At 43.6% G+C, this 13,048-nt stretch overlaps 3 non-coding genes across 3 annotated transcripts; 2 read left to right on the forward strand and 1 right to left on the reverse strand.

Annotated features, from left to right (window-relative positions):
- Window positions 1-3,257: 3,257 nt before the first annotated feature.
- Window positions 3,258-3,329, forward strand: Trnad-guc. Its single transcript has one exon. It is a non-coding gene; the product is annotated as a tRNA-Asp (tRNA).
- A 1,883-nt stretch (window positions 3,330-5,212) lies between these two features.
- Trnae-cuc lies at window positions 5,213-5,284 on the reverse strand. The gene has a single exon. It is a non-coding gene; the product is annotated as a tRNA-Glu (tRNA).
- A 7,372-nt stretch (window positions 5,285-12,656) lies between these two features.
- Window positions 12,657-12,728, forward strand: Trnae-cuc. Its single transcript has one exon. It is a non-coding gene; the product is annotated as a tRNA-Glu (tRNA).
- Window positions 12,729-13,048: the final 320 nt, after the last annotated feature.

Consider the following 13,048-nt stretch of genomic DNA (forward strand, 5'->3'; position numbering starts at 1 on the left):
AAATGAAAAAATTAATTATATTAAGTAGTGCTGTTGAAAATAAATAACAAAATATCACTGTAGAGCCTTTATTTGGAAAAGGCTATACCTTTATTCGTCGTTACAAGACTCGGAAATTGTACTTGTTTCTGAACGCAATGATGCAGGTTTGAAGAAACTATCAAGTTTTGTCTGAACAGACAAGTGATTCATCTGCCTTCCTTAATACCATACGTCTCTTCTAGTATGTACTCGAGTGTGAACAGCTTTTTTCATATTTCGATCCGGATTAGCGAGGGTATACTGACAGAATGCAGGATCTCACGGCAGTGAGTGTGAAGGTTACTGAGTAGAATCAGCTACGAGCCTCCACGGCCTGATACAGGGACAGTTTTACTTTTTTTACTTCTCTGTTTCAAAGAGTCGCCCTCTATATGCCCACAGCAGGACTTGCGTTTAGACTACGGGTCAGACGAACAAGATACCAGGATTCGGCGTCTGACAGAGGCAAGAGATCCTTCTTCACGGCATTCAGACCGACTCTGGAAATGCAATGTGTGTTCATTCCACAAGGGCAAAGCGGCCGGGTCGTGAATCTGATCACTCGCCTTCGTCTGATGGCGCCATGAAAAACGCACGGATCTGCAACAACCTGTACGTGTTCATGGTGTCACGGTTACCCAAGTGCAGGGCAACGTTAGTTTTGAGATATACACGCATACAACTTTACACGGAACGGGTTTTGTCTAGTCCACGGACTGAATACCAGGAAGACTGTGAACTGGTTGGTTGTTAGGTTTCCCCTGCCAATCTTCATTCCACCAATTGCTCCACAATCACCCTCACCTATCATCTGGGGCTGGTACAATAGGCCAGAAGTGGCCGCAGTACAAGGGACTTAGTCCCACCCCACTAGCAACAAAGAAAAAGTAAATACATAATTACGTAGTTCAGAATGGATTTAGAATTTTGCAAGGTAAACTTCTTGATAAGTGGTCATTCAAAAACCGAAAGGGGAGGGGGGAGGAGAACCTTAAGATGAAGATTTCTGTGTTTTGGGAAATAAAGCCGCACAGTCCGTTGAAAATCAATCGACGTTTCGGAGGAACATGTTGCTTTCTTCTTCAGAGTGGAAGAATAAACCGAGAAAGAAATTAGCACGAAGCGTGTAGTAAGCAGAACTGAAAGGGCCGCGCCATAGCTCAAGCGGTTAGTCGCTGGTTTCCCACCGCGGCGGCCTGGGTTCGATCCCGGGTCTGGTGAAGTGGGATTTCTGGTGGACAAAGTGGCACTGGGGCGGGTTTTCTCCGAGTACTTCGGTTTCCCCTGTCAATATTCATTCCACCAAATTCTCCATCATCATAATCACCCGGGGCGGGCTACAATAGGCCAATCATTGGCCGCCGTGCCGAGTGGACCCAGCTTGACTCCACCCCCCCACTAAGCGAAGCAGAACTGCAGAACTGTGCTCTCAGACTTAGTTTAAGCCGTTTAGGATTCGTTCTTTGATCGCCTTAAAGTATCAACTTATAAACTCTATTTTTATTTCAAACATTTATAATCATTATTATAATTATATGCGACATATTTCCTTGTTTTCTTCAATTTCGATTTTTGTTTTCAAAAGGCAAGGCATGGCAGATTGAAATATGTAGGTTTTTTTATAGGAATTGAGGTTTTCACACCGGTTGTTATAAAGATTTGTATCTTCTGAGATATAACGTCGTGTAGGCCATTGAAAATCAATCGACGTTTCGGAGGAATATGTCGCCCCCATCTTCAGGGTTGAAGAATAAGCCTAACAATAAAGTAGCGTGAAAGCAGGTGGCACGCCTGGTTTCTTGTTCTGCTTATTTTTCAATCCTGAAGATGGAGGCGACATGTTTCTTCGAAATGTCTGTTGACTATCAACGGACTACCCGGCGTTATATCTCAGAAGACAGAATTCTCTGTTAGGGTTTTGCTCTAGCGGCGATTGACAAAGTAACTTCCACAATCTTTAGAATTTTGCGGCACATTCCACTATTGTCTTTCCCGACGTAGTCCACAGAAATGTGTTCTGGGGCCGGCCTCCCTTGAAACGAGATGCATGCACTCTGCTTTGTGTGTGTGTGTGTGTGTGTGTGATGTTCCATGTCATAACTGAAAACGCGATATTTACATAGTTATCGTTTGTTAGCAATGGGCCCATTGCCGTGAGAACAGCCTGCGCTGTGCCAAACATGAACACTTCCTGCACTTCCAATGGAAAGGTATATAGCAGGCACGTCCATCTTCAAACAGGTTGTGATCGACTTTTTAGTGTCGAAACTGCCAGTGATCTACCACCCCCTCCTATCGCCGTACCACGCTTTAAGCAAAAATATTGGTAAAAATAACACGACACATGATGCTTGTTACAAAAGCAACATACATTGAAAGTACAGACTACTTTAACGCGTATTTTTCCTTCAAAATCTGAATATAATTACATTATATTACAAGTGAATTTACATGATTTTCACGTATAAATTCCTTATAGGCCTATGAGATTCACCAGAAATCGACCCGCTATCGACCGGTCGATCATGATCAACGCGTTGGACATACCTGGTCTATAGAAAAAAGTAGGTTCACTTTACTGCTTAATTAGAAAATGCAACAAAATTAATCCTGGGAGATGCTGTAAAATTTTTGGTTACTTTTAAGTTGTTCCTAGGAGCCGAGGTAGCGAAGTCGGTTATCGACTAGCTGCGGGCTGGACGACCGAGGGGTCGGAGTTCGAGTCCCGGCAGGTTCAAAAATGTTCTCTTCTTGACGACGTCCATACCGGTTCTGGGGGTCACCCAACCTCCTATCGAATGGGTACCGGGGGCTCTTTCCCCGGAGGTAAAGCGGTGAAGGCGTGAAGCTGACCACTCATGTCCAGCTATTGCCGAGATCAAGAAATGTGTATCTATACATCCACTCCCCCCATACGCCTTCATGGCGTAGTGCTTAACTAGTTAAGCACAGGGGCAGCTTTACCTTGCCCTTACCTTTAAGTTCTTGCTTTTGGCGGAACTACACTGTTAACATTGCCAACATTGAATGCTCTGTTACGCACGCACAGCTGTTACGCGACCTGGGTATTATTTGCCTGTGTAATGTGGGAATTACGTCATGAACTTGGCATACGTAGGCGGAGATATTGAAGTCCTGCCCTTGTAATTCGCGACTACGCATCTATACATGCACATAAATAGGGGAACGACAATTATTATGCCTATCTACATACTTCAGTAGCGTTTGAAAGTGCGTCCTCGGTAGTATAGTGGTTAGTATCCCCGCCTGTCACGCGGGAGACCGGGGTTCGATTCCCCGCCGGGGAGTTTTTTTTTCTGCGTTGATATTTGAGGGAAATAGGAAACTTAATTGTGATTTTTTTCTTACTCAGAAATGTCAGTCTTTTATTATGAGAAATGACAAATTCAATCCCCGCAAGTTAAACAATGTATGAAATGGTGGTATGGACTGGATTGATCTCTCAGAACAGGGACCAATGGAGGGCTCTTATGAACACGTCAATGAGTCTTCGGGTTCTAAAAAAGTTGGGAAATTCTTGAATAGTTGAACAAGTGGCGGAATCTCAAGAATGACTCAGCTTCATGAATGAAATTATTTTAAGAACAGAATGGTTGGAATGGGAGAATAAAATTATAATCGATGTTGGAAAATTGAGTTCTCAGGATCTGAACTGGATATAGCTGGCTCAGGACAGGGTCCGGTGTCGAGGACTTCACTGTACCATAACACTGCAAGTTCCTGAGCTGATGGACATCGTTACGAGCGAGCCTGTACCTCGCATTCCACATTTTGTTCAGGTTATACGCAACAATAGCACTTCTTCCTACCCGCCCCCCCCCCCTCCAGTTCTCCGCCTCTGATGAAGCATATATATCCTAGCAGCAGATATGAGCTTCATTGATCAGTTGCATCGTCCCTGAGATAAATCCAGAACCGAGGGAAGGTTGTAGCCTAACATCGCGTATGTTCCCCGTTGAAAGTAAATCGACGTTTCGGAGGAAAGTTTTGCCTGAATCTTCAGGGTTGAAGAGTAAAACAGGCAACAAACCAGCATGTAGCAGGCAGCTAAGCAAAGGAACGAATTCTTGCGTCTAGTGCTATGCAAATATTCTTTTTGCCCAAGTACCAGACCAGGGCTTTCTGGGCGCCTGGGAACAAAACTTGTGAATTAGAAGTCTCTTGCCACGAAGAAGTTCTGGTTCCTTGACGCTTCTCTTCCGGATCCCCCCCCAAGTGGTTTTGATCGTTCATTCAACTTGAGGCATTGCACGCAAGACCAGAAGGAAGAAAGGAAGACAGAAAACAGAAAAAACAGAGCCAGAAATAAGAGGCTTTTAGATGGTAACGAATTAACAGCGTTAAGTGGAAAGGATCTCTGAAGTCCATTTTTCTCTTCGTGGCAGTGTCTGGGTTCAAGACCCTCGGAAACGACGTTTCTGTGTGCAACCCGTTTTAAACGAATCCTCAGGATAAGAATTCCTGCATTATGCATGTTATTTCCGTCGATCTCTCTCTCTCTCTCTCTTTTCCTCACCAATAGCGTCTGTCTGACTCTGCAATGTTAATGTTGGTGACTAGAACATATTCTGTCGCTCTGACATCAGCAGTTTGCCAAATGAAACCGGTTTCTTTGCAAGTTAATGCTAGGCTTACTTCTCGGTATGTATAGCTTTCTGAGATGCAACTCCGGTCTACAAGGGTTTCCAGTAAAAGTATCACGTGAATAACATGAAAAAAGTCTGTGATGATGGTACATTAACACAAATATTATGTTTCTGGACGTTATCCATCGTCCTTTTTATGTAAAACACCGTCCATTTTTGTCTAAAAGCACAACTTTTAGGAGGCTGGATTCTGTCTCCGTCTTCATGAAAACCTACTTAGTTGGGCCCTATCGCCGTCACAACCCAGTCTCTGAAACGTTGTGTGACTAATGTTTTTCCATCAGCTTCAGAGTAACGGCAGGTCCTTGGAAATACCGGTAACGTTTACGGTCTCCATGGCGTCACATTGTTTACTCGCCGTTGCTAAGCAATGATACTTGCGTTGTCATTATAACGTTTTCTTGAATGTGGGCAATTTCCACAAAAACATTGATATTCGGAACATTTGTTTATTGTATGTAAGTTTTTGAATATATCTTTGAAGATTTTCGTATATTGAGGAAGACGGAAACAAAACAAAAATATTCCGGTACCGGGAATCGAACCCGAGCCTCCTAGGTGAGAGCCAGGTATCCTAACCACTAGACCATACCGGACAGCAAAGACGTATGCTCTTCATCTTCATTCTCTTTGCTTCTGTTCAAATATTGATTCTTTAGCACAGTCTAGTTCATTCTCTACATGGCCTAGTATACCGAGTAATTACAGTATATTTCGTTAGGAGAGAAAGTTTGAAATATCTAACCTTTTAAAACACATCGGCTTTTGTTTGTACCACCTGCTTTAAAATTCGTGAACTCTGCGTTTTGCCCGCAGAGCGTCTTCATGGGTCTCGCATGATTTTCACGGTACACAGCACTTACTTCTGTAAACAGCATTATCCACTGACGCAACTTGGTTTCTGTACGGCAGAAAACGAGCCTTGAACAAATATTTAAATTAATTTCAGACTTCAAGAACCGTGGGATACATTTTGCTACGAAATGAGGAGATAAGGCAGAGAGCATAGAAACTGAACAAAGAACCAAACAAAGACGTAATTTTTACATTTATAAACNCGAGGTGTTACTTAGGCCCTACTTGTCTGATCTGAAGCAACGTGGTGATTTCACGTGGAAGTTGTCTGTTGTATGATTTCGCGTTATCTTGTGATTGGTGACACCAGTTCCACATGAAATGTGAGCTGATAGCCCATTACGAGGATGTTGACCCCTGATGGACCCACTGTCTAATTCCGGAGAGGTACATAGTCGCTTGTTGCCACAGATTTTCCGGACTTGGACCCGTGACCCTGTTTTTATGTCTCACTCATAAGATAAATGCCTATAAATAAGGAAATGCGATTGTTTCAGTAGATCTTATCTTTTCGTGTCAGTTGATTGCGCTGTAAAGTTCCTCGTTTTATAAAAATGACTCAGCTTCATGTTTGCGCATGCCCCGTGTCTTTGGTGGACAAGTGGCGCTCTCTTGTGAGGACGGGAACAAACAATAGAGTTATACGGAGGGGTGTTTCTTGAGTAGTTGAGCAACTATTCGCATCTAAAACTTTGTGACAATGGTATATGAATACAGTTATTGTGTTTATTGATAATATCCTGTATTTATTGAAACACACAACGTTTAGGAGACTGAGATCGGGAACAACTGATTAGGTTCCACCTGAAGACGGAGACAGAATCCAGTCTCCGAAACGTTGTGTGTTTGAAATAAAAAAACAAGATGAGTAATGCCCAGAAACACAGTACTAACTGAAATATTAGCTTCTCAAGAAAGAAGACCCAATTCCGCGGATTTAGCTGTTACTGTATTTTATTCTGGCACCCAACAGCTCAGAAGTCTGCAGTTCCTTTCCTGAGGTAACGTCCAACACGCCAAATTCGGCCAGAAGGCTCGATATTTGTGTTTAGTTAAGATTTCTTCTAATGCACCGCACCGAAGAGACGTACAGGGGTATAAAGGCGCATGTGCGTGATAACTAGGGACCGGATTTTTATGCCATAATAATCCCTTACATATGTACGCATTTATGCATGAAAAACTTCCGAAATATGCACATAAAATTTTATACTAAATATTAAAATTGATTTTACATTATTTTAAGACCAGCAAATCAATATTTAAGTTCATTTTATGTGATCACACTTGCAATAAAAAGCTATACTTAAATACAAATCATGCAACAAAGCCAACATATTTCATTATAAATTTAAAAAAACCAATGGTACTCACGTTTAGCTCTCCGAACTTTCAACTTCTCTTCTGTTGCAGTTCACAATTACTAAATGTTTTAGGGTTTCCACAGTTAGTCGCCTCCTATTGTCTCGTAAGATGTCCTTATAGCGGGAAAAACTTCTTTCCACCTCACAGGAACTTAGGAGTGCATGTACAAAAGCCGCTATTTGCTCCACTGTTAGTGATTTTTTACTTGGCAGTTCAGTACGTTTACCGGCTAACATTTCTTCAATTTCACAAATTTGTCCATATTCTGGAATTCTTTAAAGAATGTTGTGTACTTTTTCCTTTACTACTTCACCAACTCTTCCAGGAACCGAATTCAATTTGGAAACAGTGGTTTTGAACACATTTAACGACTGATACAAAGTAGTATTGCTACTGCTTGCCTCCAGTGAGGAAATGGCGGATGGAAGATGAGAGAAGTGAGCAGNATCAGTCACAAAGAGCAATACGCGCTCATACTGAATGCCATTCGGCCATAGTAAATTCATGGAATTGATAAAAAATTCGGAATTGCTCTACCGCAAGAAGATATGGGGTAGATTGTTCCTTCTTATTAATATGCAAATACTGCAAGTATGCAGTATAAATAGAGATCTTCGAAAATATGATGCTTATTCATAAAACAGGCAAAATATGCATTTATGTGCACCATCAAACCATGTCCAAAATTTAAGAAAGGAAGTAATTCATACATATATCCAAACGAGCATACTTTCTGGTTGCAAGAAAGAAATATGCATTTGCATTAAAATCCGGTCCCTAGCGGTAACTAAACCTCGGCATTAAGTGCGCGCGCGCGCGTGTGTGTGTGTGTGTGTGTGTGTGTGTGTGATAGGTTGTCCGCTCCAGCACCTACGTCACTAGAGAAATATTTTGTACCTAGTGGGCAGGTGATTGGCTGGTCCCCAGAGCAAGTCTAATTAAAGGTAAAAAGGTGAAGCTATCCCTGTAACAGGCCTTCAAGGTCCATAGGGTTGTGAGACGTCGAGGCTCCTACATTTTCTAGACAATCGGCTCACAGATGGCGGTGAGGAAGATTCCTGGTACTCATTTCTGTTAGAGACTGAGTCGACCATAGGGTCATAGTGCTGCTGGAAGGATTAGGTCAACACACAGAAAACATCCGTTGCTTAGAAACGAATGCCCTCTGTTGTTGCTTTATCCTTGCCGCGGGATATGTTTACTGAGGTGTTACAGGTGCATCACGACTCATATGTGTCTCTCTGGAGTCAGGATGCTAGATGCCTGGCCGTTTATGAACTCTTCATTCAGTAGTTGAATTTACATTACATCTTGTCGCACTGAACATATGGCTCTCCGACAGAACATAGTAAACGCCCTCGGGTTTGCAATAAATAGTATACTGACAGGACAGTATGCTGGCACTTGTCATGTTCAGGCCTGAACTTCCTCCAGCGTGCAGTTCTTTCCCACACTCGACGGAGACAAGCTTCAAGTTGTGTAGCAGACATTTCCTTGTTGAGCGTTGCATCTTGCTCAACAAGTAGGATGAAACGTGACGGCTGACCAGCCGAGGAACACGGCGCTGACAAGACTTCCCAGAATCTACCCAGGAAGTGGGGAAGAGGCTTAGTTAAACAAAGCCACATTATCCGACGGGTCGAAGAATAAGCCATGCAAGAAACCAGCGTGAAGCAGGCAGCACGTTAAGGTGTAGTTGACATGTTCCTTCGAAACGTCGGTTGACATTCAACGGACTACATGGCGTTTGTTCTAGGAGACCCCGAGTGACGGAACCACTCAATTATTCGTTACGGGAGATAGTAATTCCGAAAGCGAGCAGTTGTAAATACTTGGGAATAATTTTACGCAGTGTTGTAAGTTGGGCTGATCAAGTTAATTACACGGTGAAGTAGCCAGGAAGGCACTTCATTTTACAATGCGTGTTCTTAGAAAGGGAAATAGCAACACTAAATGTTTAGCCTGCACATCCTTAGTGCGTCCAGTTCTGGAATATAGGGCGACGTGCTGGGACCCTTACAGGGAGGGCAGATAAATGCGTCAGACCGGGTGCAAAACATGGCGGCTAAATTTGCACTTCATAGGAACCATGTGAACTGGGGAACCTCGACACAGCGCCGGCAGATAGCTCGCATATGCGCTCTCTTCAAAGCATACACGGGAGAACGGGCTTGGAAGGCTATGGGCTATACTGAGCAGGGGCCATCATGACAGGAAAATCAGGAGCAGAACGCAAAAGACAGATATCGGGAAATACTCCTTTGTAAATAGGAACATCCAGCTCTGGGACCAACTGCCTTCAGATGCTTTAGGGACTGTCCCTGTAAACCAAGTAGTTTTAGGTACAGGGGTAGGAACGTGATAAACAGGCGAAGTGAAGGCGTATGAAGTGAAGTGAAGTGAAGGTGAACTGAAGTAATTTGTGGTGAGGATGTGAAGGGTACGTAAGTGTAGGGAAGTGGAATGAAGGGAAGTTCATGGTGAAATGTGAGTGCTTCAGTTCATGACATTATGTATTTCATTGCTATTAGAGTTTAATGTATAATTAGCTTATTTTTCTATTAATATTAATTTATATAATTTTTGTTGTAATTGTATTTGCATTCTATTTATTGTGTGTACTGTTAGAATCTCAATTCATACTTGTGTCTCACTCCTCCCGTGAATTTCCTGCTACACTTTCTGCCGCTCTGTGTCTCTGCCAGGCCCCAGAGGAGCCATGCTGCCCTCGTCACCTCGCTACTGCCATTAGCGAGATGCTGGCTTGGAGCCTTGCAGGATCCCGACCTCTTATATGTTAAATAGTGCTTGTGTACAGAGAACCGTCGTTAAACGTATGAAACAGCTGAACAGGGGGCCACTGGAGATAAATTGGCCCCCACCTCTTTTGTCAGTGTGAGCCATAGGACCGTTAAAATGTTGAAATTAACAAAGAAGTAATTTTACGTGTGTACACCGAGTGGTTACGACATCTTGCCAGGGTGTGTCCCTGTACTTCCGAAGTCAAAGATAACGAGGCCTTATATGAGACGGAACACTCTTAAGAACTACACACAAAACGGGAGCTGGATCTCTGGGATGAAACGGCCGGGGACGTTTAGCTGACCATTCGCTTCCATTTGTCCCCATAGGTCTTACTAATTTGGTGCTGCACTCAAGGGAAGGGACAGCTTGACCTACAAGTGTCAGAAAAGCAATTTCATAATCACCTTTCAGTCCCTCCATGTGATTTAATGGCGTCTTGGCTAAGCACAATTAGAGACAGTCTCCGACCTATGTTCCGCAAGACGAATTTTATGTACTTTCATATAAACCAGCTGCAAAAGTATGTATATATGTAGGCCGCGCCATAGTTCAAGCGGTTAGTCACTGGCTTCCCTCCGCGGCGGCCCGGGTTCGATCCCGGGTCTGGTCAAGAGGGATTTGTGGTGGACAAAGTGGCGCTGGGGCAGGTTTTCTCCGAGTACTTCAGTTTGCCCTCCCAATCTTCATTCCACCTATTGCTCCACAATCACCCTCACCTATCATCTGGGGCTTGTACAATAGGCCAGAAGTGGCCGCAGTACAAGGAACTTAGTCCCACCCCACTAGCTGTATTAAAAAAAAAAAGTATATATGTATATGTATGTCGCGGCATGTACTTCGCTGGCTCTGTGCCTCCAGTCAAAATACGTAGCTTTATATGTAACCTGGCGCAATTCACCGTGACAACTTGTTCAAAGCAATTGATACATATGCCAGATAAGGGCAGAGCGACAAGTAACAAGGTTTAAAAAAGTCTATGTGATTTATTTTCGAAGATCTTAATAACTTGGTGGGTATAGCGGTGGGATATGGGCTTCATGGCCGGGGTTCGATTCTGTGCAGGTGCAAGATGTTTTTCTCTCCTCCACAGCGTCCAGACCGGCTCTGGGGTTCACGCAGCCTCCTATCCAATGGGTGCCAGGGAACCCTTCTCTGGTGGTAAAGCGGCCAATGAGTGAAGGTAACCACTCACTTCCGTCTAGTGCCGAGGTCAAGAATGGCGGAGCTATACCTCGACTCCCCCATACGTCTTCATGGCGTTGTGCTTTATTAATTAAGCAGATGGACAAATTTATCTTACATTATTATCCTGCCCATTCTTGTCTTCATGAAAGGAGGTCGGGTCAGTGTACTTATTTGTCAGCCTGTCTATACTTGTACAGTGCTTTAACATCCTTGTGATGACAGTATCAGTGGACTGCGTGTGTGCTGACAGGCTTGAGGAATGCGGCATCAGCACTGAGACCAGTCTGTCTCGTGAAGCTGTGATTAGCAGTGACAAGCGGGTGAGAGCTGTGAATTTGTATTGTTCCTTACTTGAGCAAAACAAGCGGAAAAGAGACAAGCTGACTGAGGAGTTTCTTCGTATTTCGTAATTAGCTGACTCCACCGTTAGTTGTGTTTGTTTTCGTTACAAGTCCGGCATGACTTCATGTGTCTTCCGTTCGATTTGTTCGTGTTTGTAGAATTGAAGGTGTCCGAGCAATAACGGTGTAGGCACATGAGTTTCAGCCGTGACATCTCCTCTCAGCCCTCCATTTCATTTCTTTCGGATGCTTCTCGCAGAGATCATACTGCTGCCATTGCATTTACCACGAACAGCGTAATAGCGCCTTCTGCTGCTGAGTGTGTGACAAACTGACAACGGCGCAGTGTCAGGGACTAGGTACAGGTTGCGATGTTGGTGGCATAACCCCCTCTCGCTAATGCGCATGTCACAGATCTGCTCAGGCCAGTTGCCTCTTTCACAACAGTGGTAATAAATAAAATCGTTTGGAAAGAGTTACACAGTATAGCCCATGGAATTTCTGATTTTTTTTATACTTTGTCCACAGTCCGATATTCTGAAAGACACTACGTTTCGGAAACTAAATCTGTTTCCGTCCTCAGATGAAAGGAGAGGCACCTATTCTGTTGGTTCCGTCAGAAATAGCTAACCTCAGACACTGGGCTGGATCCAGTTTCCGAAATGTCATGTTCTTTGGAATACCGGACGATGGGGGAAATCCAAGGATCCAGTAAGTCTGAGTGGTGAGAACCCTGCAGAATCAAGTATATTTTGTACAAACGGAAGTTTTTAGATCTTTTCAGGATCTCCTGACTAGTACTTGGTAAAGAAATATACATCTGCTGTTTTCGAACGTAATGCGAAGACAGTGTTTTTTATTCCTTAAAATAATGGCTACAGAGAATTAAACTCCACACCTCGAAGACGTATGGGGGAGTGCAGGTATATCTCCACAATTGTTGGCCTCGGCACTAGATGGAGCTGAGCCCTTCTTGAGAAGCCGCCAGTTGTGCAGCTGCTCAAGAATTTCCCAATACTGTATGCAACCCGAAGGTTCATTACCGTGTTCACTACAGCCCTCCAATGGTCCCTATCCTGAACCAGACAAATCCAGTCCATACCATCCCATCCTACCTCTAAGATCCATTTTAATATTACCCACCCACCTACGTCTTGGTCTTGGGAGTCTGAAACTTTTCGCGGAGGTGAAAATTCAGGTCGTGACCTCCTGAGCAGTGACACCGTGTAGTTTAGAATTTGGTTATTGTGGTTTTCGTGAGGCCTGCCGTCTTCTTCAGTGTGGGAGATGAGGACGGCAGTTTCTGTCTATAAGACTAAGGGATCATAACGCAATAGATCACAATGGAAACACACGCTCGAAGAGATGCCAAGTCAGTGTACTCTAAATAAATGTGTCTACCGTTTCGGTTTTCATGTCCGGTATGGTCTAGTGGTTAGGATACCTGGCTCTCACCCAGGAGGTCCGGGTTCGATTCCCGGTACCGGAATTTGTGCTTTTTCTCTTCGTTTATTTATTTTAAGCATTCGCGTGGGGAGGAAATTATCTATTTTAATGAAGGCCCAGATTGCACGGTTTCATACAGAAATTCGCCACTGAACCCCAACGAGAAACACTTTTCTAACAAGTCCTCAATGATTCGTTTTGATGTTATGCCCCTGTAGGTCTCGCAAGTGTTTGCATTAGTTCTTATATTCAAAACCAAAATTTAGTATGGTTTTCCCAGTTTCATTGTGTTCATGCTCCACTGTTTCGTCCATACCACATTTCTGCCTTTATTTATGCTAATAGTACAGNAGGATATAAAGT

Source organism: Cryptotermes secundus, unplaced genomic scaffold (genome assembly GCF_002891405.2).
Source record: "Cryptotermes secundus unplaced genomic scaffold, Csec_1.0 scaffold870, whole genome shotgun sequence".
NCBI lineage: Eukaryota > Metazoa > Arthropoda > Insecta > Blattodea > Kalotermitidae > Cryptotermes > Cryptotermes secundus.